Here is a 26,690-nt window from a genome sequence, read left to right on the forward strand (position 1 = left end):
CATCCCCCCTGGTCTCACATCTCCTCCCTCCACCCTGAAGGACACCAGAATTAAATAGACTTCTTCTTTTTTCATGTCCTGGGCACTACTGAGCCCACCTCCACACAGAAATCTGCCTACATTAAATTTAAAACTTTTTTTAAATTATTTTAACCTGGGCACTACAGACCATCCTCACCCACAAAACCACCAAGGCATCATGACAAATATACAACCTTTTTAAAACTTTTAACCTGGGTACCATTACAATTTTTAAAAAGGTTGTATATTTGTCATGATGCCTTGGAATGAAGGTAGTGGTATGGGGGTAGGGAAATCCTTTTGAGGTGGGGGTTGATTGAGTGGGATCTCCTTCAGGGGGCTTTGAGGGCCAAATTGGAATGGCTCTTTTTGGGGGGGGGGTCTGGATCAGGGGATTGGAAGTCTCAGAAACACTGATCCACAGCCTGGTGGCCCAATGCTCTAGGCCATTAGAAAAAATGGAACTTGCAAGGTGGTTTGCAAGCAGCATTATTCATTTACCACAGTAGTCGGCAACCTGCAGGATTTTTACACCACAAGATAGTGACTCTTAAGGTAAATCAAAGTGCGGTAAAATCTCACCTTTTACAACACCTTGATAACTCCCCCTGAGTGTTTTTGGTATGGATCCTAAAGGTTGAGACAACAAAGGGTAGTAGTAAATGGAATTCATGATGAGAATAAGGGAGTAACAAATGAAGTGCTACTGGATCAATCCTTGGTTTGGTTCTTTTTAACATTTTTGCAAGTGATACGTGGAGGGGCACAATCGAACGGGGCGCCCAAGTTTTTCTGAGGGCATCCTTGCAAAGGGGCGGGGAAACCCGTATTATCGAAACAAGATGGGTTGCCATCTTTCGTTTTGATAATACGGTTGGGGACGCCCAAATCTCCACATTTAGGTTGACCTTAGAGATGGGATGAAGGGGGGCACCTAGATGGAGGTATGGTGGGTTTCTGGTGGGTTTTGGAGGGCTCACATTTACCACCACAAGTTTAACAGGTAGGGGGGGAATGGGCCTGGGTCCGCCTGCCTGAAGTGCACTGCAGTACCCACTAAAACTGCTCCAGGGACCTGCATACTGCTGTCATAGAGCTGGGTATGATGTTTGAGGCTGGCATAGAGGCTGGAAAAAATATTTTATCATTTTTTTAGGATGGGAGGGGTTAGTGACCACTGGGGGAGTAGGGGGAGGTCATCCCCGATTCCCTTCGGTGGTCAACTGGTCATTTAGGGCACATTTTTGTAGCTTGGTCTTAAAAAAAGTGGACCAAGTAAAGTCGGCCAAGTGTTCATCAGGGACTCCCTTCTTTTTTCCATTATCGGCCGAGGACGCCCATGTGTTAAGCACGCCCCAGTCCCGCCTTCGCTATGCTTCCGACACGCCCCTGGGAACTTTGGTTGTCCCCACGACGGAAAGCAGTTGAGGGCGCCCAAAATCGGCTTTCGATTATGCCAAGTTGGGCAACACTGTGAGAAGGATGCCCATCTTGCGATTTGTGTCGAAAGTTGGGTGCCCTTCTCTTTCGAAAATGAGTCCATAAGCCACTTTGAACTGAAACTTGTTTTTGGATAACAGTGGAATACAAGAATGCATAAATAAATAAAAACTATTAGGAAAGATTTGCCTCTTTACAAATGATATCTAATCTGCAAGGTATGGATAATATGAAGTGGGATCTAATGAGAAATGGTCTAGAATTTGGCAGCTAAAACTTTATGCTAAGAAATACACAGTCATGCATTTGTGCTGCAAAAAAAAGGCAAGGGACAGGTACATTACAGAGGAGAAGTTCTTCTGTGCATCAAAGAAGAGCAGAACCTGGAGGTGATGTTATCTGATGATCATATGATAGCCAAACAAGTAGAAAAGGCAATGACAAAATCCAAAATGATGCTTGCATGTATAGGGAGAGGAATAGCCAGTAGGAAAAAGGAGATGATAGTGCATCTGTGTAAGTCTCTGGTAAGAACTCATTAGGAATACTGACTGCAGCTCTGCAGGCCACAGCTTCAAAAATGCATTAACAGAATGGAGTTATTTCAGAAAGCAGTTACTAAAATTGTCAGTGTTGTTCATCATAAAGTATATTGAAAAGACTCAAAGATCTCATTTCATTCAGCTGAAAGGAAGCTCTGGAACTAGGGGGCATATAAAGACAGTGAAAGGGGATAGACGCAAGAGCAATCTAAAGAAATCTTTCTTAAAGGAAAGGGTAGCAGATGCATAGAACACCCTTCCAGCTGAAGTTGTGGAGTCAAGGACTATATCTGGAGCCACGTGGCTATAGTGATCACAATGTGCAGTTACCTGGTTGGTGGTCTGAATATTAATGCATAAGCTCTGCCCCTGGACTGCCCCAAAATTACCTGGATAGTGCTGAGGTGGTTTGACTGGATATTCAGCAACATTATCTGGATAATGCTGCTGAAAATCTTAATATAGATCTAATCAGCGGGACTTATCCAGGTAAGATCCATTCCTACCCATGATAAGTCCTTCTGAATATCAACCCCTAGAAACCTAGGTGCCCTTTTATTAAACTGCAGTAAATTATTGCACTTACTGCAAAATTATAGCCCAGTAATTGCAAAGACTGTGCAGTAACCGTTAGGAGCATGCTCAGCATGTCCCCTGCAGTTACTGCACAGAAACGTTCTTTACCACATGTTGTAATTATTTGTAATTTGTACAAAATGCACGTATCACCTCCTCTTGCTTCTTAAGAGGCGGTAAGAGCATTTGCACTAACAGACCGATTCTCAGAACTCCTGCGGTAAACCCAACAGTGCACACCCCACACCGCGGGAACAGCACAGAAAACTAGCTCTCCAATGCTCAAAGAAAATTATATTCAAATTATATGCACACTGTAAAAGTGAAAGCACGGGGGAGTAACATGCTTAGAGTATAAGTTTCGCTGTAAGTGCAGCTCTTGTGTGCATACGCCAGGCAACTACAACTGTGAAGCACACATCAGCACCACTCTTCTGCACCTTTAAATACAAGTTTTAAATTTTTTTTTAACTTGGAAGGCTTATATTAAGCACAGAAAACAGGCACCAATGTGTGCTTGGACTCATGCATATTTCTCTGTCAGTACCAGCACTTACAGGTTTGTATGAGCTTTATTTCCCTTTCAAAAGAAATCAAATCCGGCACATTTTAAACTGGAAATCAAATGAAATCCTCTCTTCAACCCCCCCCCCCCCCCCCCCACTGCCAGCTTCAAGCTGTTGTTATTTTTCCAGTGGTATCAGCAGGGTTTATTTGTGCGCTGCTCTCTGAAATTGACTACAGTGAATGATACATACCTGTAGCAGGTGTTCTCCGAGGACAGCAGGCTGATTGTTCTCACGACTGGGTGACGTCCGCGGCAGCCCCCACCAACCGGAAGAAGCTTCGCGGGCGGTCCGCACGCAGGGCACGCCCACCGCGCATGCGCGGCCGTCTTCCCGCCCGTGCGTGACCGTTCCCGCCAGTTGAATGACAAGCAAAAATGATGAAACACAACTCCAAAGGGGAGGAGGGAGGGTAGGTGAGAACAATCAGCCTGCTGTCCTCGGAGAACACCTGCTACAGGTATGTATTATTCACTTTCTCCGAGGGCAAGCAGGCTGCTTGTTCTCACGACTGGGGTATCCCTAGCTCTCAGGCTCACTCAAAACAAGAACCCAGGTCAATTGAGCCTCGCAACGGCGAGGATACAACAGAAAATTGACCTACAAAGAACAACTAACTGAGAGTGCAGCCTGACCAGAATAAATGCGGGTCCTGGAGGGTGGAGTTGGATTTACACCCCAAACAGATTCTGCAGCACCGACTGCCCGAACCGACTGTTGCGTCGGGTATCCTGCTGGAGGCAGTAATGTGATGTGAATGTGTGGACAGATGACCACGTCGCAGCCTTGCAAATCTCTTCAATAGTGGCTGACTTCAAGTGGGCCACTGACGCTGCCATGGCTCTAACACTATGAGCCGTGACATGACCCTCAAGAGCCAGCCCAGCCTGGGCGTAAGTGAAGGAAATGCAATCTGCTAGCCAATTGGAGATGGTGCGTTTCCCGACAGCGACCCCTAGCCTGTTAGGGTCGAAAGAAACAATTGGGCGGACTGTCTGTGGGGCTGTGTCCGCTCCAAGTAGAAGGCCAATGCTCTCTTGCAGTCCAATGTGTGCAACTGACATTCAGCAGGGCGGGTATGCGGCCTGGGGAAGAATGTTGGCAAGACAATTGACTGGTTAAGATGGAACTCCGACACCACCTTCGGCAGGAACTTTGGGTGGGTGCGGAGCACTACTCTGTTGTGATGAAATTTGGTATATGGAGCATGAGCTAATAGGGCTTGAAGCTCACTGACCCTACGAGCTGAAGTAACTGCCACCAAGAAAATGACTTTCCAGGTCAAGTACTTCAGATGGCAGGTATTCAGTGGCTCAAAAGGAGGTGTCATCAGCTGGGTGAGGACGACGTTGAGATCCCATGACACTGCAGGAGGCTTGATAGGGGGCTTTGACAGAAGCAAGCCTCTCATGAATCGAACGACTAAAGGCTCTCCAGAGATGGCTTTACCTTCCACACGATAATGGTAAGCACTAATCGCACTAAGGTGATTCCTTACTGAGTTGGTCTTGAGGCCAGACTCTGATAAGTGCAGAAGGTATTCAAGCAGGTTCTGTGCAGGGCAAGAACGAGGTTCTAGGGCCTTGCTCTCACACCAAACGACAAACCTCCTCCACTTGAAAAAGTAACTCTTTTTAGTGGAATCCTTCCTAGAGGCAAGCAAGACACGGGAGAAACCGTCCAACAGATCCAACGCAGCTAAATCTACGCCCTCAACATCCAGGCCGTGAGAGCCAGAGACTGAAGGTTGGGGTGCAGCAACGCTCCGTCGATCTGCGAAATGAGAGTCGGAAAACACTCCAATCTCCACGGTTCTTCTGAGGACAACTCCAGAAGAAGAGGGAACCAGATCTGACGGGGCCAAAAGGGCGCGATCAGAATCATGGTGCTGCGGTCTTGCTTGAGCTTCAGTAAGGTCTTCCCCACCAAAGGTATGGGAGGATAAGCATACAGGAGGCCGGTCACCCAATGAAGGAGAAAGGTATCCGACGCTAGCCTGCCGTGTGCCTGAAGTCTGGAACAGAACAGAGGCAGCTTGTGGTTGGTCTGAGAGGCGAAAAGGTCCACCGAGGGGGTGCCCCACTCTCGGAAGATCTTGCGTACCACTCTGGAATGAAGCGACCACTCGTGCGGTTGCATGACTCTGCTCAGTCTGTCGGCCAGACTGTTGTTTACACCTGCCAGGTATGTGGCTTGGAGGAGCATGCCGAACTGGCAAGCCCAACGCCACATCCCGACGGCTTCCTGACACAAGGGGCGAGATCCGGTGCCCCCCTGCTTGTTGGTGTAATACATTGCAACCTGATTGTCTGTCCGAATTTGGATAATTTGGCAGGACAGCCGATCTCTGAAAGCCTTCAGTGCGTTCCAGATCGCTCGGAGCTCCAGGAGGTTGATCTGCAGATCCTTTTCCTGGAGGGACCACAGACCCTGGGTGTGAAGCCCATCGACATGAGCTCCCCACCCCAGGCGAGATGCATCCGTCGTCAGCACTTTCGTGGGCTGTGGAATTTGGAATGGACGTCCCAGGGTCAAATTGGTCCGAATGGTCCACCAGAGCAGTGAAGTGCGGCAACTGGTGGAGAGACGGATGACATCTTCTAGATTCCCGGTGGCTTGGAACCACTGGGAAGCTAGGGTCCATTGAGCAGATCTCATGTGAAGACGAGCCATGGGAGTCACATGGACTGTGGAGGCCATATGACCCAGAAGTCTCAACATCTGCCGAGCTGTGATCTGCTGAGACGCTCTGGTCTGCGAAGCCATGGACAGGAGGTTGTTGGCCCTCGCTTCAGGAAGGAAGGCCTGAGCCGTCTGGGTAAGGAAGGCCTGAGCCGTCTGGGTATTCAGCAGAGCTCCTATGAATTCCAGAGACTGGGTTGGCTGGAGATGGGACTTTGGGTAATTTATCACAAACCCCAGCAGCTCCAGGAGTTGAATAGTGCACTGCATGGACCGGAGGGCTCCTGCCTCCGAGGTGTTCTTGACCAGCCAATCGTCGAGATATGGGAACACGTGCACTCCCAGCTTGCATAGATACGCCGCTACCACCACGAGGCACTTTGTAAACACCCGTGGGGCAGAGGTGAGCCCAAAGGGCAGCACACAATACTGAAAATGCCGTGTGCCCAGGCGGAATCTGAGATACTGTCTGTGAGCTGGCAGTATCGGGATGTGAGTGTATGCGTCCTTTAAATCCAGGGAACATAGCCAATCGTTTTTCTGAATCATTGGCAGAAGGGTGCCCAAGGAAAGCATCCTGAACTTTTCTTTGACCAGGAATTTGTTCAGGCCTCTCAGGTCTAGGATGGGATGCATCCCCCCTGTTTTCTTTTCCACAAGGAAGTACCTGGAATAGAATCCCTGCCCTTCCTGCCCGGGTGGTACGGGCTCGACCACATTGGCGCTGAGAAGGGCGGAGAGTTCCTCTGCAAGTACCTGCTTGTGATGGGAGCTGAAGGATTGAGCTCCCGGAGGACAATTTGGTGGAAGGGAGGCCAAATTCAGGGCGTATCCGCACTGCACTATTTGAAGAACCCACTGGTCGGAGGTTATGAGAGGCCACCTTTGGTGAAAAAATGTCAACCTCCCTCCGACCGGCAGATCGTCCGGTACGGACACTTTGAGGGCGGCTATGTTCCCATGGATCCAGTCAAAAGCCCGTCCCCGGCTTTTGTTGTGGAGGCGCAGGGGGCTGCTTAGGCGCATGCTGTTGACGAGAACGAGCGCACTGGGGCTGTCCCTGTGCCTGACGAGGCCTTCGGGCCGGCTGGGTGTACCTACGCTTGGTAAAAGCATAGGGTGCAGCCTGCCGGGCCCGGGAAAAACGTCCACCTGCTGAGGTGGATGCTGAAGGCGCCCGGTGGGAGAGCTTGTCGAGGGCGGTTTCCCGCTGATGTAGTTGGTCCACCAGCTGCTCGACATTCTCACCAAAAATATTATCCCCCCGGCAAGGGACGTCAGCCAGTCTCTGCTGGGTGCGGTTGTCCAGGTCAGAGGCAAGCAGCCATGAGAGCCTGCGCATCACTATACCTTGGGCCACAGCACGAGATGCTAAGTCACAGGTGTCATATATACCCCTGGACAGGAACTTTCTGCATGCCTTCAGCTGCCTGACCACCTCCTGAAAAAGCCTGGACTGCTCCGGCGGGAGCTTGTCAACCAGGTCCGCCAGTTGCTTCACATTGTTCCGCATGTGGATGCTCGTGTAGAGCTGGTAAGACTGGATGCGGGTCATGAGCATGGAAGATTGGTAGGCCTTCCTCCCAAACGAGTCCAGAGTGCGAGACTCCCGCCCCGGGGGCGCCGAGGCGGTATCCCTCGAACTCCGTGCCCTCTTGAGAGCAGAATCCACGACCGCCGAGTCATAAGGCAATTGGGGCCGCATTAACTCTGGGTCCGAGTGGATTCTGTACTGGGACTCTGCTTTCTTGGGGATGATGGGATTAGATAATGGTCTCATCCAGTTCCGAAGCAGTGTCTCTTTGAGGACATTGTGCAACGGTACCGTGGAGGACTCTCTAGGTGGTGATGGATAATCGAGGACCTCGAGCATCTCAGCCCTCGGCTCATCCACAGAGACCACGGGGAAGGGAATGCATATAGACATATCCCTGACAAAGGAGGCAAAGGAGAGGCTCTCAGGAGGCGAGAGCTTTCTCTCTGGTGAAGGCGTGGGGTCGGAGGGAAGGCCCACAGACTCCTCTGAGGAGAAATATCTGGGGTCCTCCTCCTCCCCCCACGAGGCCTCTTCCTCGGTGTCGGACATAAGCTCATGCAGCTGAGTCCTCAACCGGGCCCGGCTCGACGTCGAGGCACCGAGGCCTCGGTGTCGTCGAGCGGTGGACTCCCGCGCCGGCGGGGACGAAGCTCCCTCCATCGACGTCGACGGGGACTCCACCTGCGTGGTGGTCGAGACCGGCGCTGCAAGCGGCGTCGGCGTCAAAGGCCTCGGCACCGGGCTAGAGCTCGCCGGCGCCACAGTCAACGGCGCCGAGGGCGCCGGCACAGTCTGGCGCATCAGCCCTTCCAGGATCCCCGGAAGGATGGCTCGGAGGCACTCGTCCAGGCCCGCTGCCGGGAAAGACGGGGGGGGGGGGGGGGCCGGTAGAGGCGTCGGTGCCGGAAGCTGCTCGGGTCCAGGAGACTGCACCGAAGTGCTGGGACCCTGACGCGTGGGTACCTCCACTACCGAGGGGGACCTCTCCTCTCGACACTGACGCTTACTCGGCGTCGACTCCTCTCCTACGCCGGGGGCCGGATGTATCGATGGCGACCGATGACGGTGCTTCTTTGTTTTCTTGCGATGCCCGTCATCGGCGCTAGGCAGCATGGAGGAGGAGGAGGTCGATCCCCCTCGGTGTCGAGGGACCGGGTCAGACAGGGTTCGGTCCCGAGGGCCATGGGCAGAGGGAGTGACCGGGGCCGACTGCCCACGCGGCCTCTCACCCCTACCGTCACCGGAGGACCGGCGGGCCGACGGGACCTGTGCTCCTGGGGTCGATGCCATCGGTGCCGATTTCGCGGACATCGATACCGGTACCGAAGAACCGGCCGTCAATACCGATGCCGTCGAGGTCAACGTCGAGGGGCCGGCGCAAGCTCCAAAAAGACGGTCCCGAAGAACTTGCCTCGCAACTTGAGTCCGTTTCCGGAGACCAAGACACAAAGTACACGACTTGGTATCGTGCTCCGGCCCAGAGGCACTGGAGGCACCAAGCATGAGTGTCGATCTGCGAGATAGGCCGGCCGCACTGACCACACTTCTTAAATCCACTCGGGACCTTCGAGGACATCGACGGAAAAATCGCGTCGGCGAAATCAAAGTCGTCGATGGTGGCGGTAAAATCACACCTCGAAAAACAACTCGACCGCGCGGCCATAAGGCCGCAACGCGACACCCCCGCTAGAAAACGAGGGAAAATACAGCGCGTTCTCTTTTTTTTTTTTTTTTACAGAAAAGAACATTTTTAAGAACGCGGAACATAATAAAACGAAAATAAACGAAGGTTCGCGAACAACGCGACGGTTCTCCGGGGCTGAGGAAGAGAGAGAGGTGAACACGTCTCTCTCCAGGCGCGGAAAAGAAAAGACTGGCGGGAATGGTCACGCACGGGCGGGAAGACGGCCGCGCATGCGCGGTGGGCGTGCCCTGCGTGCGGACCGCCCGCGAAGCTTCTTCCGGTTGGTGGGGGCTGCCGCGGACGTCACCCAGTCGTGAGAACAAGCAGCCTGCTTGTCCTCTGAGAAACTTAAATACAATTTGTGGCCATTTCTGGTGCGCATGTTGCATTCCATGCAGATTAAAATGCACGCTATTGCCGTGCTAATTGGCCTTACCACCAGCAGTAGGTTTTGAGAATCATCCTGTAATTGCACAAGTGACAGCGCATGGTATGTGGCATGCGCTAATTACAATGTCCAGTCCACACCTTATTATCTGCCCGTTAACCTGCTTAGTTCCCCCCTTAAACAGCATACAGTTAATGCATGAATTAGAATATGTCATCACACCAGCACTGTAACAGTTATGCTCATGGGCTAACAGTGCATGTTAATTTGTGCATTAACTGATCAATGCACTTTAGTAAAAGGTCCCACTAATGAACTATAAACACATGCCATACAATTAACAAACAAAATATTATCTGACTCTTTCAATCGATAATATTTCTAACAACTAGAGAAGTATTACATGCCTCTTTTCTTGACTGCTGAGTAAAACAGTGCATCCTAATTATTTTCATAAAATCCAACAAGTCTGTTTTTAGCTTGATATTAATGGGTAGATTGTTCCATATATTCAGGCCTGTCACTCAAAGTGCATAACTATGCATTCCCACTCCACTTGCATATCACAATGAAGGAACATTTAATTTCCCTTGGTCCTGAGATCTCAAAGGTTGTATTGACTGGTACAATGGTACTGCTAATGGTAGAAACAGCCAAAACAGAGCAGAGATAGACCAGAGAAGGGGAAATCTCAAGTTCAGCCACAAATTGATTTATTGGAAAATGACCAATAAATCAATTTGTGACTAAACTTGAGATTTCCCCCTTCTCTGGACTATCTCTGCTTTGTTTTGGCTCTTTGTGGTGTTTGTGCAGAGTATTTTGCTTCTGTTTTTGCTGCACTGCCAATCATAGAGACAATGACAGTCCCCAAAATGTAAATCAAAATAGTGACCTTATAATGAATATACCACACATTGTGCAAACAAGGTAATGAGTACAGAATTAATACTATTTGCACACACACATTTTTCCATGCTAGCAGCTGGACAGCCACATTCTGTATTATGTGCAATATTTCATTTGAGGAAGCAAGAAGTCCTAGATAGATCAAATTATCATAATCAATCAGAGTAGGACTAATGGTATTAATACTGTTCTACAATTATGCTCATCTACATAAAGTTTTAATTTGAAAGAATTTTTACCTTAAAACAAGACTTAGATATAATATGGGAAATCTGTGAATTAAAGGTTAGACCACAGTCAAGTATTACCAGTAAATAGGAGGCTTCAGAGCTTATTGGTTAACAACTGATTTTCTACCTGTAATTTTATTTAAACTTCGAGGTTAAAGCTTTGCTGGATTACTAACAGCTCAGTCTTTTGTAAACTTAAGTTAAGACTATTTTCCTGGAACCTATTCATCACAGAATTGTACAACCTGACATGTACATTAATGTTGGTTTCCAATCACATTTCACTTGCATTTGATATACTGTAAATCTAAGTGGAAGTGGTTTTACATTGACCCCTGAAGTTCCATCAGGGGAGACACCTTGAGCTTTAAGGTGCCAACCTCCTATGCCTGCCAAAGTTGGTATCTGCAGACACCACTCATGAAAGATGGAAGGGGGTAGGATTTGATATACCGCCTTTATGTGGTTATAATCAAAAAGGGTTATATATTATATATAGGTACTTATTTTGTACCTGGGGCAATGGAAGGTTAATTAACTTGCCTGGAGCCACAAGGAGCTACAATGGGAATCAAACTCAATTTCCCTGGTTCTCAGGCCACTGCACTGAACATTAGGGTACTCCTCCACTCAAAAAAGCAGTACAGGCACCCCCTCCTCTGGCTGTGCTGGCTGTGCCAAACTCACCGCCAAACCATGCTCAGTCAGGCTCATTGCTTTATGGTCCTGGCAGTCATTGTGGGGAAGCTGGTCTAAGCAAAGCATTGCTTTCCATACAGGGACCCTATCCCTGCCCTAGTTCCTACAATGCGGAAACACCTAGATGTGTTTGGGACTGCACAAAATTAGTGATGACTGTCTGCCGAGACACTGAAGCAAATATGTAAGGGGAGGAGGATCCTAGATTCCTCCTTTCTGTTTTGGGATAAAGGTAATACTCATAAAAAGTAACAGCTCACAGAGAGGTTTACATGAGCATTCTACTCTGACACTATCTTGCCCTTCTGTATCTCTTGTGATTTTTTTCCCATAAGTTCCTTAAGGATGTTTTGAAGTTTTCAGAATCAAGTTTTCCTCCTCTTCAGAGATTATATTATTTGCCATGAAAAGATCAAGGGATGTTGAGAATGATTATCAGGACAATACTGAGGGGTTCATAATCCTTGGATAACATTCAGGACTGAGTGAGTCTGCTTATATTTTCTGTGTTTATGCAGGATAAAGAATCTGTTCTGTGACTTTATTTTCACCAGGGGGATGTTAACCGGAAAGAAAATATATTTTTTTTAATGTTTGTAAGTGGACTCAGGATAGGAGACAGCAACTCCTAGCTGTTCACCAGGATGTGCTAGTTACAGTATGTGAGCTACATTTGTATTACATTTTCCTTTAAAATGTATAATTTGGTATAAAAATGTGCAGTATGATTTCTATAAATCCTTCTTACTTAGGTTTTTCTTGAAATCTAGAGGTAATGCTTCAACTTGAATTTATGTAGACATTATAGGGTAGATGTTTAAGGGACTTTCTATTTTGCTTTGTAGATCGTTTCCCTACACATTTTCGTTTCTTGCCTCTCATTATAGTGGACTGCACAGCTGATGAATGTTAGTACTGTATTTCCTTTTGGGGCTTGAACTATATAATTGTTTTTCTATCTTCTCCATTTTTTTAAAAAATGTGCCTATATATACTACAAAAGTTGTTTCTGCTGTTTGTTTTTTTAAAGAAAGTTAAGTAGTACAGCTAGGAGGGCACATCTCTGTACCAATTCAAGGTCTTATTAACAAGTCAGATTTACTGTGATTTCTCAGTGATATAACATCAAAACCATTTCAGTACACTGGGAATAATACCAAAGCTCTGGATTTAAGACTGAGGGCCTGATGCACAAAGCTTACCATGCTTGCAATGTTTGCTTTAGACTGGTTGCAACTGGTCAAAAGCAAAGGTTTTTTAGTGTCTACTGCACAAAGGGGTTCTGCGTGGCTTTAACCGTTAACCGAACCAGTTACCGATAATCCAATGCACATGTATTACAACAAGCTCATTATTATTATTAAAATGAGCATTCTGTGTGATGCACAGAAAGGAATGCCTACCTTTAACGTGCAAAGTTCTCTGGCAGGTCTGGAGCTGTCTTTGTATGAGGGCAACTTCTCAAAGGAGCAGCCTGTTTTCATTTGTTAATAGTATCTGCATGTGTAAAGCTTTGAAATAGAGGGCGGAGAAGTTGTCATGCCCTGATTCCCCACGGTCCAATGTTGTTATTACCCAAACAAGAGCATCCTTTGATTGATTTTGCCTGTGTGCTTGGGAATCTCTTTTTTTCTGCCAATTCAGGACTAAACTCTGCCTCTTCACTGATGTCATTCTTGACATAGGCTGATATCATAGGAGCTTTCCCCAGCCAATTGGCTGTTTTCTTTTGTTTCTCTGTCCCTTGTGGGAGGGGTTTCTGGCATCACAGGGGCTTTCCCTAATTGACTGGTAGAATCCTGGGGTAGTTCTCTGTATGCAAGTAGTAGATAGGGCAAGTACTTTTCCCAGTCTCGGTCTTCCGACTTCACAAAAGTCTTTAATATATGCTTTAATGTCCCATTAAATCTCTCCACCAAACTATTAGTTTCAGGGTAATATGGGATAGTATGTACAGATTTCACTCCACAGTGTGCCCACATATTTTGGATAAGCTCAGACATAAACTGTGGCCTGAGAGTATTTCTCGTGGATATCCTAGCCCCGAAACTATTTCTAGCTGGGAAGTGGCAATTTTCTCTGCTTCTATTGAGGATAAGGCTACCGCTTCAGGATATCTGGTAGCAAAGTCCACCACTGTCAATTTGTACCTTTTCCCAGTCCGGCTAGGAACAGCTAGAGGCCCCACTATATTCACAGCTATCCTCTCAAATGGCTCGCTGATAAAGGATAAAGGTTTCAGGGGTGATCTTGGGTCTTATTCACTTTTTGGCAGGCATCACAGGTTCGACAATAGACAGCTATGGCTCGAGATACTCCTGGCCAAAAGAAGTTCTGTGTCAGTCTAATGTGTGTGCATGTCACCTCCTGATGTCCTGCTAGAGGAATATCATGTGCAATCTGTAGGAGTTTTTCTCTGTAAGCTTTGGGCACTATAAGCTGTTTGCCTGCTGTCCAGGGCCTGTTAGGATCAATGGGATCAACATGCTACCTTTCCATAGGATGTGATCTTTACAAGTCTCATTGGTTGGCTGACCAGCCCTCTGCCTCAGGGCTTCCAGGTCAGGGTCAGAGTGTTGTGTTTTCTGAAAAGCATGTCTGTGTCCTATATCAGTATCCATAACTGGAAGGGTCTCTGCTGGTGACTCTGACATATCAGGGTCAACAGTCTGCTCAATAGGTATGTCGGTAAAGTCAGGATGTTCCATACTCACGACCCCAGTCAACTCAGGAACTGGTGCTGCTTGAAGCACTTGAGCACCTCCTCCTGTTACTTGGTCAGCTGGTTTCCACCTGGACTGGCTCAGGAATCCAGGAATATTTGAGCAATGAGTACAGTCTGTCTGGATCCATTGGCTTACACTAACTCTGCATTGTACCCTGGAAGAATAGCATCTTCTGGCACTAGCTCTGGTCATAATAAAATCATGCTAGAGCCAGTGTCCACAAGCCCAGCTACCTGGGTCTGATTCACAGTTACTGGAGTGTTGTAGTGTTGTGGAAGCCCATCTGCTTCCTTGCTTGATGAATGACTAGCAACTTTTTGTGCTGCGGCAGCTGCGTGTGCCTCCTTTGTGGGACTGGAGCAACCCACAAAAGATGCCAGCTTTGGCGCAGGAACTGAAATGCTTTTTAGTGCAGGCTTGGGATTATCTGGGCAATCTACTTTGAAATGTCCTGTACGCCCACACTGCCTTTAGTCTTTAGGTTATTGGGGAACACTGGAGGGCTTGCTGTCTCTGAGGTTGTAGGGATATTTGGCTTAGGGCCCTGGCTGCACGGTTTCTCTTTGCCAACCAGGGCCGGTTAGCCATAAAGATGTCAGCCAACTCAGCTGCTTTCTCTGGAGTTTGGAGCTGGTGATCTTGAACATGTTCCCTCACCTTTGAACAATAACACTAAAGAAACTGCTCCAGGATCATTAGATTTTGGCAGTCCTCCAGGCTTTTAACCTCAGCTCCACTGAACCACGGCTGATGCTGGTATCAGGGACTGTCTTTTCATGAATGGTGTACAGCGCTGCGTATGCCTTGTAGCACTATAGAAGTGATAAGTAGTAGTATCATCCGCCCCCTTTTGCAAAGTCTAGAACTTTAGTCTGTAGGTCTTGGGGATAATAGCATAACGGTTCAACGAAGCTTTGTGCACCTCCTCAAACTGGGAGCACATCTCCATAGACAGTCCTTGGAATGCCTCAAGTGCTCTACCAGTGAGCTTTCCTCCCAGATAGTGTACCCAGTCTTTCTGAGGAATCTCATTAAAGTAGCAAATTTTTTCAAAGACAATTAGATATCCATCTATGTCACCTCAGGTATCATCAAACTGTGCAAATAGGTTAGGCCTAACCCAGGTTATGGATGCTACTTCTGGCCTTGGAACAGGGGTTGTGCTGGAGCTTTGGATATGAGCCATTTCCATCTCCTACTTCATTGTCTGCAGCTGTAATTCAGCTTTTCATGCTGTAGCTGGAATTCCTGCTCTTCTCACTGCTGTTGGTGCAGCCGCTGCTACTATACCATGTAGATCTGCCAGATCTCAGTGGGTGTGGCATCTGGCCCTGCCAACTTACGGCCTCTCTGCCCAGAAGGATTCTTGTCTCCCCCCAGGAGAACTCTGAGTCCTGCAGCTCCTTCTCACTGAGGTCATCTGGTCACTCGTGTTAGGTCAGGCATATCTGGTGTCTGAGGGCTACTACCAGTTGCCATCAGCATGCTGCTAATCTCTTAACACTACAAAAAAAATTGAACGGGAAAGGGACCCTGTTACTGCTGCATTCGATCACGGTGCTCTGTGTCTGGAGGTTACAGGTTAAAAAAACTCTGAACCACTCAGTGGATAGTGACCCCCAATCCACACACTGTGCCTGACAATCCCACCATGCTGCCACCAAAATAGAAGGACTAGGGGTCTGCCATGAAATGCCTAACACCTGCTTGGAGTTACCCTGTGGACACTTGAAGGTCTGCCCAGCAGTGCTCAGGCTTGCCTGCACCCGGGATTGTGCTCTATACTAGCGCCCTCCTCCCATTGGCTGGGTCCCACTCGCCTCTCGGCTAGTCTCCCACTCTCAAGTTATTCCCCAGCGATTTCTAGGACACTGGGGCCACACACACAGTTCATAGAAAGCACCCACAAACCCAAAACCACAAACCAGGATTCTTAGTCAGTCCAAGACATTAGAGCTAACAAACTAATTTTGTTTAGTATCAGGAACTAGAACAGTATATGGTTGAAAAAGATGTAAATATAGAAACAGTAACAGATACATGTAACAGGTAACAATATTAAAACTAACTAAACTTTTGTTTACTACCTGAGTAGTACTTGGGGTGTTTAGGAAATTAACTGTTCACAAGCCTTGAACAGGATCTCAGGACAGAGATGTTTCTCTTCTATACCACACACTGAGATTAAAAAAGATCCAGTACCTCTAGGCTAGATTTGAAATCCAGAAACAATCAGAGCCCAGAGCGCCAACCTCTGAAAGTATCTGGCCAATGGTACTGCAAGTTCCCCTTTTCTCAAGGCTAAATTGAAAAAGAGAAAGTAATCTTTTCTGCAACAGCTGTAAAGCAGAAAACAAGTGCCATCTGCTGGAAAATTATAAGAAATACATTTTCATTAAATTATTTATTACAATTCACAGGCTTGAAAACCCACTGTTTCGTCACACTTCATATTAATGAGCCACGTTAGTGATATGAGAAATTTACTTCCAAATTAATTTGCATATTACAGTTGTCATGTTAACATGGATGTTAATGCAAAACAAAATAACTTACACACTGCCAAGTTACAGTTAAGTTTCTTGAAGAAATCGGTCTACATTAATGTGTGCACATTTTAAAAAGTGTTATTTTACTATGAGTTCATAGATAAAAAGTTTATTTGCACAATTAATCAGTTCATTACCTATTTTTCATCAATTTTGCATTGACATTAAAAGTGCTAATGGTGTACATCATCAATGTAATGCAATCATGATCATCAGTATAGCTTAGTATGACTTCTAAAGCTTTACGTTAACCAATAACTTTTTTCTCTGTTGATACTCTGTGGTCATTTGGATTTGAATTTTAATTGCTCACCTTTTTTTCAAAACTTAGCTCAGGGTAAGAGTTAGCTAGGTACAGTAGGTCTTCCCATGCCCAAGAAGGATTACAATCTAAATTATACATGATTCATGGAGGGAAAGTGACTTGGCTAATGTCGAAAGGAGTATTAGTAGGGGAAACAGGATTTGACACGTGGCTTCACCAGTTCACAGTCTGCTGTTCTAACCACTAGTCTATCTTTCCATTCCATACACAGCCCCAAATGAAGTAGCAGTTAACAACTGATTTCCCTCATATAATAGGAGGAAATATAATTGCATAATTATTTCTATACTTTGAATATTAAACATTTTCCAGAAATTCTCTTAACCAGCAGAGGCCAGTTTAAAAGAGACAATATGGTATCTAAATTATAAAAACATAAGCACTGGTGCAGAATATCCAATTTTATTCATGTAATAATCAACTCATAAATGTCCCCATGAAACAACCATAACTAGTGCAATTGTTTTGAAATCATACTTTTACTAGCTCTGTCATATTAACAATGCACACTATTTCAGATATTACTTTCACCTTTATTCTAGTGTGTGCTAAAGCTTTACTGATCTCTAAAAAAAAGTTCCCAGTTTAATGAATGAGGTGTCAGAGAACCATAAAAAGCCTAACTGATGGGACCATTGTTCTTGGGCTCTGTTATGAATAATATTCTCATTAGAATCCTGCCTAGGAAGGAAGGCAAGTCCATTAGTCTAGGAACTAATTTTCCTGGCTCTTCAGATATACAGTATGTGATGCATATTAAAAATTCAGTTTTTATAATTGCCAACCATGAACTACTTAGTTCTTAGAAGTTTTAATTATTTACTTCATTTGCATAGATGCTCCAGTTTATGAACAGACAATTGGTTATCAAGGGACGGTTTTAGCTACATTTTTTCTATGTAGTATTTTCCCCACTTTTTATTGTAAACAAAGTTAACAGATATTTCTTGCCATAAACTGAGCCTTGTTGAGAGTACATACAAGAACAATAATGATGAGTGCCATCTACTGAATGCATGTATGGATCAGAGAAAGAATTCTACCATGTAACACAACTATTCTATTATTAGAATCTCTCCACATTTTGTTTGCCTTATTATTGGTTTATTTATCCAGTTAAAATATTATGTACAGCTATAAGCCTCATTTTACATATAACATATAGATTGAAATTGAGACATCCAGATTGGGACATGCTCAATGCCAATAGTATTTTAGAAAATGATTTGCCAATGTAGAGCCTTTTTTTTTTTCTAAAATACCTAAAGGAATGCATATGTATTTGCTGGCACATGCAGCAGAAGCAGTCATTTTACAAATACACACGTGGAAAAAATGGACAGCACAGAAACAGAAGCTTCTATATATAAGACCATACTCCACATACCCTAGCTTAAAAGTGAGGTTCATTACTGTCATTTATGTGCAAAAATAACCCATTTGGAGAAAATGCCCCAAGGAAAGGCTTTAGAGGTTAGGGCTCTTCAGATTGGGAAAGAGACAGCTCAAAGGGAATATGATAGAGGTCTACAAAATCCTGAGTAATGTAGACTGAGTAAATGTGAATCGATTGTTTATTCTTTCAAGTAGTAGGGGGAACTCAATGAAGTTATACTGTAATACTTTAAAAACTTATAAGATGAAATATTTTCATGCAGCGAATAGTTAAGCTCTGGAACTTGTTACTAGAGGATGTGGTAACAGCAGTTAATGTATCTGGGTTTTTAAAAAGTCTGTACAAGTTCTTGAAGGAAAAGTTTATGGTCTTCTATTGAGATAGAAATGGGGAAAGCCACTGTTATGCCTGGGATCAGTAGCTTGAAATCTTGCTACTACTTGGGATTCTGCCACGTACTTGTAACCTGGATTGGTCTCTGCTGGAAGAAGGATACAAGGCTAGATAGACTATAGGTTTGTTCCAGTATGGCTATTCTTATGCACTTATGTAAGTGGCAATTATGCAACTTCCATGTGTAAATGGTACAACTTCAATATGCAGCTGCCCCATTTAGAAATACAGACAAATGAAGGCTGATAAAGACCATATGGCCTATCAAGTCTGCCCATCTATGCCATATACTTCCTTAGAGATCCTCCTCTCCTATTATATCTGCATGTGTAAATGCCACCAATTACATAGTGACACCACAATTTTTACTTGATTTCATTTTGAAGGTAGAACTAAACTACACAGGATAAAGGAGAATGACAGGGAATGAAGAACGAGGCAGTCAAACAAAAACCAACCAAAAGTCAATCCAGAATGTCAGTAGACCTTTAATTTACAATTTATCAATCAACATTTGTGGCGCAGAAAGAGGACTCGATACGGCCATGTTTCAGTGAACATATGCCTGTGTCAGGAGTCATACACTTCTATAAAAACATGCATACAAGTAATTAAGAGATCTTAATATAAAAAGTACATGCAAAAATAAATAGAGCTTTTAACATAAATGCTTAAATAAATAATCTTAAAACAAAAAATGTCTAAAAAAAACTCTATAGGATCAACTATTAATAAAAACAGATTGCACATAAGGGGAGGTGACTAAACATTTAAAATATATATAAAAAATTCAAAACAAAATATAGAATGAGTGGCAAAAAAGGGGTATATATATATATATATATATATATATATATATATATATATATATATAATTCTACTAGATGAACATATCTGCAGGTATAGCCAGAGAAAGCTACTAAACAGAATAGGAATACCTAAAACATGTAACAAGGGAGAATGATCCTCTTAATCTCTCATATAAAGCCCTGGCCAAAAAGAGCATTTGAGCTGGTCTAAAATCTGATGTTGACATTTTTTTCACATACATTTGTATTCCTCTTTATAAGATAGAGAATAAATATGCAGATTTTAGTCCTGTCCAAAGTGTACACCTTTACATATTTGTACAGTGTGGATCTCCACGTGCAAACAGTGGCTTTCTGAAATTGGTATATACACATGTATGCGATATACACATGTAAATGTCACTACGTGTGGATATGTTGCAAAAATAATGGCTTATATTTACATTAAGAAAAAATAGCTCAAAATCCTTTATTTGGGGGCACTTAAAAAATGTCTGTAGGACTGCAAGCACATTTTCTAAGATAAACTATATGAGTGCCGGGGGGAGGATCCCTCTGAAAATTCAGCAGGCTGTGGACACATGAGTTCAATATACCATAACAGGTAAGTCCATTGTAATTACAGCAATAGAAAGATACATGCACAGTTTCTAAAATGAAAGCCACAGACACACTTTCCCTCTTATGGCTTCTCTCTGCCTCTGTCTGCAAATAAAATATCTTGTACCCACATAAGAAGGTAAGGGAGGAGAAATTTTCAGCAGGATTTAAAAATGGATGCTTCTGTTAGGATGGAAGGCACCTAACAGCCTAGCCTTCATTGAGTGTATAGCCCTCCCAATCCATGTTGAACTACAACAAGGTCCATCACAAACCAATAGCTGTGAAGGGTACTGCCATTTTGATAGCCACTCCAGTCCAGTCAACAGAGTAGGACTGTTCCAACTCCATTCTATTAGAGACAAGGTGTCTGATATTCAGTGCTATTTAACCAAATAGGAACAGCTCCTGGCTGGTTAAATAGTGCTTAGCTAGCTAACCGCTAATGTTCAGTGCGAGACAGCTGGTTATCTCACCTGTATATTAGTGCTTAGTGGCTAGCTGCTAACCGGCTATGTTGTGCAACCTAGTCAGTTAAGCACAAATATTCAGTGCTATTTAACTGAACAGGAGTGGCTCCTGGCCCGTTAAATAGTGCTTAGCTGGCTAACTGCTAATATTCATCACGAGATATCTGGCTATCTCTGCTGAATATTAGTTTTTAGCGGCTAGCCGCCAACTGGCTATGTCAAGGAACTTATTTATTTATTTTTGTTACATTTGTACCCCGCGCTTTCCCACTCATGGCAGGCTCAATGCGGCAGGCAATGGAGGGTTAAGTGACTTGCCCAGAGTCACAAGGAGCTGCCTGTGCCGGGAATCGAACTCAGTTCCTCAGTTCCCCAGGACCAAAGTCCACCACCCTAACCACTAGGCCACTCCTCCACACAACTTAGCTGGTTAAGCGTGAATATTCAGCGCTAATCTGCTAAGTTTAGCAGATAAGATAGGCCTGCTATTTATGTGGCCTGTCTTTAACCACTAAGCACTTAACCGGTTAGCACTGACTGTCGGCCTGGCTTTGAATATCCGGTGTCAGTACTGACAGTAGCAGCTAACTGCGCTGCCTGCTGCTGGCTGAATATTGGGGGGAAATGAAGGAGAGGTCCAGGGGGTATGGGGAGCAGTGGCTTTTGAATTGTGGGTGGGCTTTCCTGTATTTCAACATGGATTGGGGGGGGGTCAGATCTGCAGGGGTTTGGGGAATCAGTGGTAATGGAGTGGGGGGTGGCTGAGAAGGGTACCATGGGATTGGAATCTGGGCAGGATATGGGACCTGAGTGGGAGAGATTGGAAAGGGGGAATGATTGGAGGTAGAGGGAGGGGCCATGGGAGAATTAGAATGGGGGGGATTGCTGATACTTGTGGAGGATGGGGGTACTGGAAGGGGGGAGTCATTAGATTGGCTACCTGGCAGTCATATTCACTGCTGGCACCCGCATAAGTAAGTGGGGTTATAACATATAAAAGACTGCTTTTTGTACAGTCCTATATGTCCGCTTAGCTATGTGGGCACCAGCACTGAATATTGCCAGCACCCGCATAACTCCTGGCTCCTCCCAAACTCTGCCCCTGTAACACCCCTTTGTGGCCCAGTTCCAAAATGGTTGGTTAGTGCTGATATTCATAGCACTGCCCTGTTAAGTGCCGCTGAATTTCAGAAGACAGCTGGCCCCAAGTAATTTTAGACTTCAGGAACCTCTCCTGCTCAAATCAGTTTGAATATTGTACAGTAAGTTTCTGGCATATCCATGTTAAATCTTTTAAGATTGAGAAATGATAACTGGCGATATGAGAGAAGTTTATAAAATTATGAGTGGGGTAGAACAGTTAAATAGAGAGCAATTGCTTAAACTGTCAACACAAAAACAAGTGGAGACTCTATGAAACTAATGATCAGCTGATAAAAACAAATCATAGAAAGTTGGTTTTTTTACACAGTATATAATTGAGCTGTGGAATCTGTTGCTGGAGAATATTGTCAAGGCTATCAACATAGCAAGATTCAGAAGAGGAATGGACAAGCCCTAAAAAAATATTAGGTACATCTGGAAGAGTCATTACTCATCCCAGGAAAAGAAGTATGAGAAATCAATGCACTTTTTGAGACCTGCTGGGTAGTTGCTACCTGGACTGCCACTCACAGAGATAGGATGCTGGGCTCAATGAATCTTGGTCTGACTGAGAATGTTTTTTTCTGATGTTCTTATGTCTGTAGTGGAGTCAGTGGGGTATGGGAGGGTTTTGGGGAAATATGAGCATTTTACATTCTTAGGATGATGAATGATAATGTATTTTAGGTGGGGGCTTGGGATTGAGTTGGTATTCATAATGTTATAGTATGATTTTGTAATGTTATAGTATGATTGTGATGCTATGGATGCTTTTAGGGAACTCAGCATATTCGAGTTGTGTATTGATTGTTACTTTCTATGTATATATGTTTTATGTTTTACTTTACTGCCCAGAGCTTGGAAAATCAACAAATAAATGTAATAACTACATAAATAAATGTATTTTTCCTCTTAATCCATAGGAAAAGCTTCAAAAATAGTAAACAAAATATTCTGAATGTACATGGAGTGAAACAAATAATTAAATAAGTATGGAGATATTTGTACAATATTTATCTAGATTAATAAATATATGTAGGAACCATTTGTCTCTGATTCCTGTTTGTTTTTTCCCATTTCCTTCTTTTGCATTCTTGTGTGGTTTTATATTTACCCCCCCCCCCCCCCCCCCCCGTTTACTAAGCCATGCGGCAATGCGAATACAGCCCATTCAAAGTGAATTGGCTGTGTCAGCATTAGTGCACAGCAGCCACCAGAGTGGCTTAGTAAACAGGGGGGTTAATTTGTAATCTCTGCAGCTAATCCCTTTCTTATTGATGTTTGTTGCACTATGGGATTTTGTGTTGATGAATCAGTTCTATCTTACTCAATATAATATCCTTTTTTAAAGCACTGATTATATAAAATTTCCTAGGAGTTTTGGACAGATATAGGACAAATTATATTCAAAATGATTTATAACTATACTGGAGCAAGCACAACAGAACCATACTGGCCACCCCACCCTCACTCTTTCAAATGGTCAGTCAAGTGTAGAAGCTGAAAGACTGCTGAGAAAATAATCAAGGGAGGAGATTACTCACAGGTTCAAAATAAGGGCTGACTAGTGTAGGAGGTATTTTAATCATTCAAGATGAAGAAAAAGGAGGCAGTCAGTAAAAAAAAAAAAGAGAGAAAGGAAAGCACTTTTATGTGAACAGTGGGGAACAGTAGCAGTGGTGGTAACAAAGTCCAGTGCAAGGGTATTTAGCGTCCAAGGTAAACTTTAAGCCTTGTGCCTTCCTCAATTAATTTCATGTCCCTAGGCCAGTGGTTCCCAAACCTGGTCCTGTAGGCACCCCAGCCAGTCAGATTTTCAGGATATCCACAATGAATAATCAAGAGAGAGATTTGAATGCAATGAAGGCAGTGTATGCAAATCTCTCTCATAAATACTCATTGTGGATATCCTGAAAACCTGACTGGCTGGGGTGCCTCCAGGACCAGGTTTGGGAACCACTGCCCTTGGCATTCCCCCTGAGATTCTGAAAATGAAATGAAAGAATCATGATCATCCCATCACTCCTCTCACAATGATTCTATTTTAATATTAAGCTTTGCTTTATTTACTTTTTCTTATAGTTTCCTTCTTTACCTTCTCGTATCGTATCCCTATTTAGTTAAAATTTGATTCATTTATTTGATTTATTTTTTCGGATTCTTGATATACCGCTGCAAGGCCTGCACATAGGCAACTACGTGGTTTACACAATAATAAAAGTAACAACAATTGAGTGGTAACAAATATACAATAAAATTGAGGGACCAAAGGAGATAGAGGCAAGAAAAAGAAATTATATTCTGCAGTCAAGTTGTATTATGAAGGAAAAGGGAAAAAGGGTAAGCTTTGAGGGTTTGCTTAAAAGCGGGAATGGAGGATTGATTCCTGATGAATAATGGGAGGTCATTCCAGAGTTTGGGCCCATTGTAATGGAATGCTGTGTGGCAAGTACTAGACAGGTGAAGCTGAGCAGGGGATGATAATGTCAGAAGATTGTTATCAGGGAGAAGAGGAGTCTGTTAACTTTAAGATAGGCAGGTGCCAAGAGAGGCCTAGACTTGCAAACGAGAAGCAGAGTTTTGAAAATGATGTGAATGGAGATGGGAAGCCAAGGTTCAGAGTGGAGGAGGGGATGTCATTGACAAAGAGGTGAACATTGTGCAATAACTTAACAGCTGTCAATAGTACCAATTGGAGCCATTTGAGAGAACAGAGGGGCAGGCCAGTGTAGAGTGAATTACAGTAGTCAAGGTGAGAGATGACAAGTACAAGGACGAGGGATGAAGAAGACTGGCAGATAAGAAATTGATGAGCAGTATATCAAATATTCAGTAAATTTAAACTTGAAATTATTTATTATCTTTTCAAATAATCCACCCAATGTGGTATACAGCACGTTTACAGTAAAATATTCATAAAATGGTACACATACATTAAATTATAGTAGAACTTTCATATAGTTAGAGGTGTGCTTATACTGCCAGCACAAAACATATTAAAACACCCTAATAGATAAATAAGAGAAGGAGTGGAGGTGAAATATATAAAGAAGTAAGATGGAGTACAACAAAGGAGCTGGGATAGACAGGGCAGGATTAACCATTTGGTGAGCTCTAGGCAAATAGGCATGTTGGGGCCCTACATCATAAAGTAAACACTCTCATAAAGGGGTTCCTACATGGCTTTTATTGTAGAGGAAAACATGCAGATAATGAAACAGCAGGTAAATGGCACTGCTTGCTGGTTGTCCTGCCAACTGAAGGACAAGGCAGGAAGGTGGGGAGAACAGACAAAGCTGTACACACAGGGGTGTCTCTGGTTCCTCTTCCTCTTCCTTTCAAGCTCCTCTTTCTTCTAGCAGCTAACTTACCAGTGCAAATATTTGTCTTCTGAGCCATTGAGAAGGTCCTCCTAAACATTTGGTCCCTAGGCACATGACTAGTTTGCCTATGTCTTAATCTTGTCCTGGAGAAAGGCCAAAAAAGAGTAGCTACAAGTGAATGCACAGTAAGAGACGTTACTAAGCTCAGTAAAGGAGCATGTAGCAAACTAGTTCTGTTGCCATATCTTAATCTGGATTGGAGTGACTACCTAGATATTTGCTTCACCAATTGTAGGCTTGGGAGAAGAGCCAGACATTCTCCTTCCTGAAGCATATGGAATTTTGCATTACACATAGCCCTTTTGGAAGTTAGTTTCATAGTATGAGGACTTCTCGTAAGAAAACCTACTGGCATAATTTGATTTCATTAGTTATGGATGCCTCTTGGGAGCACCTTAGAGACCCTGAAGGTGTAGAGAGAAATATCCTGTTCTTCAAGTATTCTGACCAACAGTTGCTCAGGAATAGATAGTTCAGGGAGGGGGTATTAAATTGGTTTACTTCATTTCTACAAGGATAAACATTTACAGTCACCTGCCCCTCCTCAACCTCAACCATATACTCTCTCTCTTGTGGAGTTCCACAAGGCTCAGTTCTGGGACTGTTGCTGTTTAATATTTTCTTCAGTTCCCTTACTATCCTATCCAAGGTCACAGAATTCTTTCTGTTATGCAGACATAATCATGATCGACTACACTGATCCATCTCACATTGACCTTGCCAATAATCGCCTGATCCTGAAACCAGCAAAAAACTATAGCCATATAGTTTTCTAACAGATCACTTCCATTATGTAGCCCCAACTGAGAAGTGCTCTAGTTACTGAATTCAAGTACTTCGGGATTGTGCTAGATCATCATTTACCCTTTGAAAAACAGTTCTAATGAAAGTATTTCTGGGTACTGATGCAGTTTCGCTGTATACACAGTTATCTAGATGAGAATTCACAAAAAATATCTGCTTTATGCCTTATTCCCTTCTTGCTTTGGCACAGCCGGTGGTGGGAGGCGGGGCTGGTGGTTGGGAGGCGGGGGTAGTGCTGGGCAGACTTATACGGTCTGTGCCATGAAGAGGACAGGTACAAATCAAAGTAGGGTATACACAAAAAGTAGCACATATGAGTTTATCTTGATGGGCAGACTGGATGGACCGTGCAGGTCTTTTTCTGCTGTCTACTACTATGTTACATGTTACTATGTATTGCAATATTGTTTATGCAGTTTAACTTATTAGGTGTTTGCAATCAGTGCAAAATATGGCTATCAGAATTTTCTGCCGTACAAAGAGATGAGATCAGGTTACTCCCCTCTTGAAACAACTACATTGGCTTCCCATGCAATCCCATATCAAATACAAAATTCCTGCACTAACTCAGACTATTGCATCTTGGTATTCCCCATACTGTCATAAGTCTGCATGTCCCCCAAAGAACACTATACTCCTTACAAGATGGCCGGTTGCATATTCCATCTGTGCATTTTGCACATTTTGAATCAACACTTTGGAGTTCATTCTTCCATGCGTCACCTCTGCTCTGTAATTCTATGCCCCTAGCATTGCATACAGAACCATAGTTACCAAGATCAAACAATGTTGAAGATCTATCTATACCAGAAGTTCTA

General features: G+C 44.3%; 1 protein-coding gene across 1 annotated transcript in view; it reads right to left on the bottom strand.

Annotated features, from left to right (window-relative positions):
- Positions 1-26,690, bottom strand: part of SPAG16 (sperm associated antigen 16) — a 932,486-nt gene that overhangs the window by 386,014 nt on the left and 519,782 nt on the right.

This window comes from Microcaecilia unicolor, chromosome 7 (genome assembly GCF_901765095.1).
Source record: "Microcaecilia unicolor chromosome 7, aMicUni1.1, whole genome shotgun sequence".
In the NCBI taxonomy this organism is placed as follows: domain Eukaryota; kingdom Metazoa; phylum Chordata; class Amphibia; order Gymnophiona; family Siphonopidae; genus Microcaecilia; species Microcaecilia unicolor.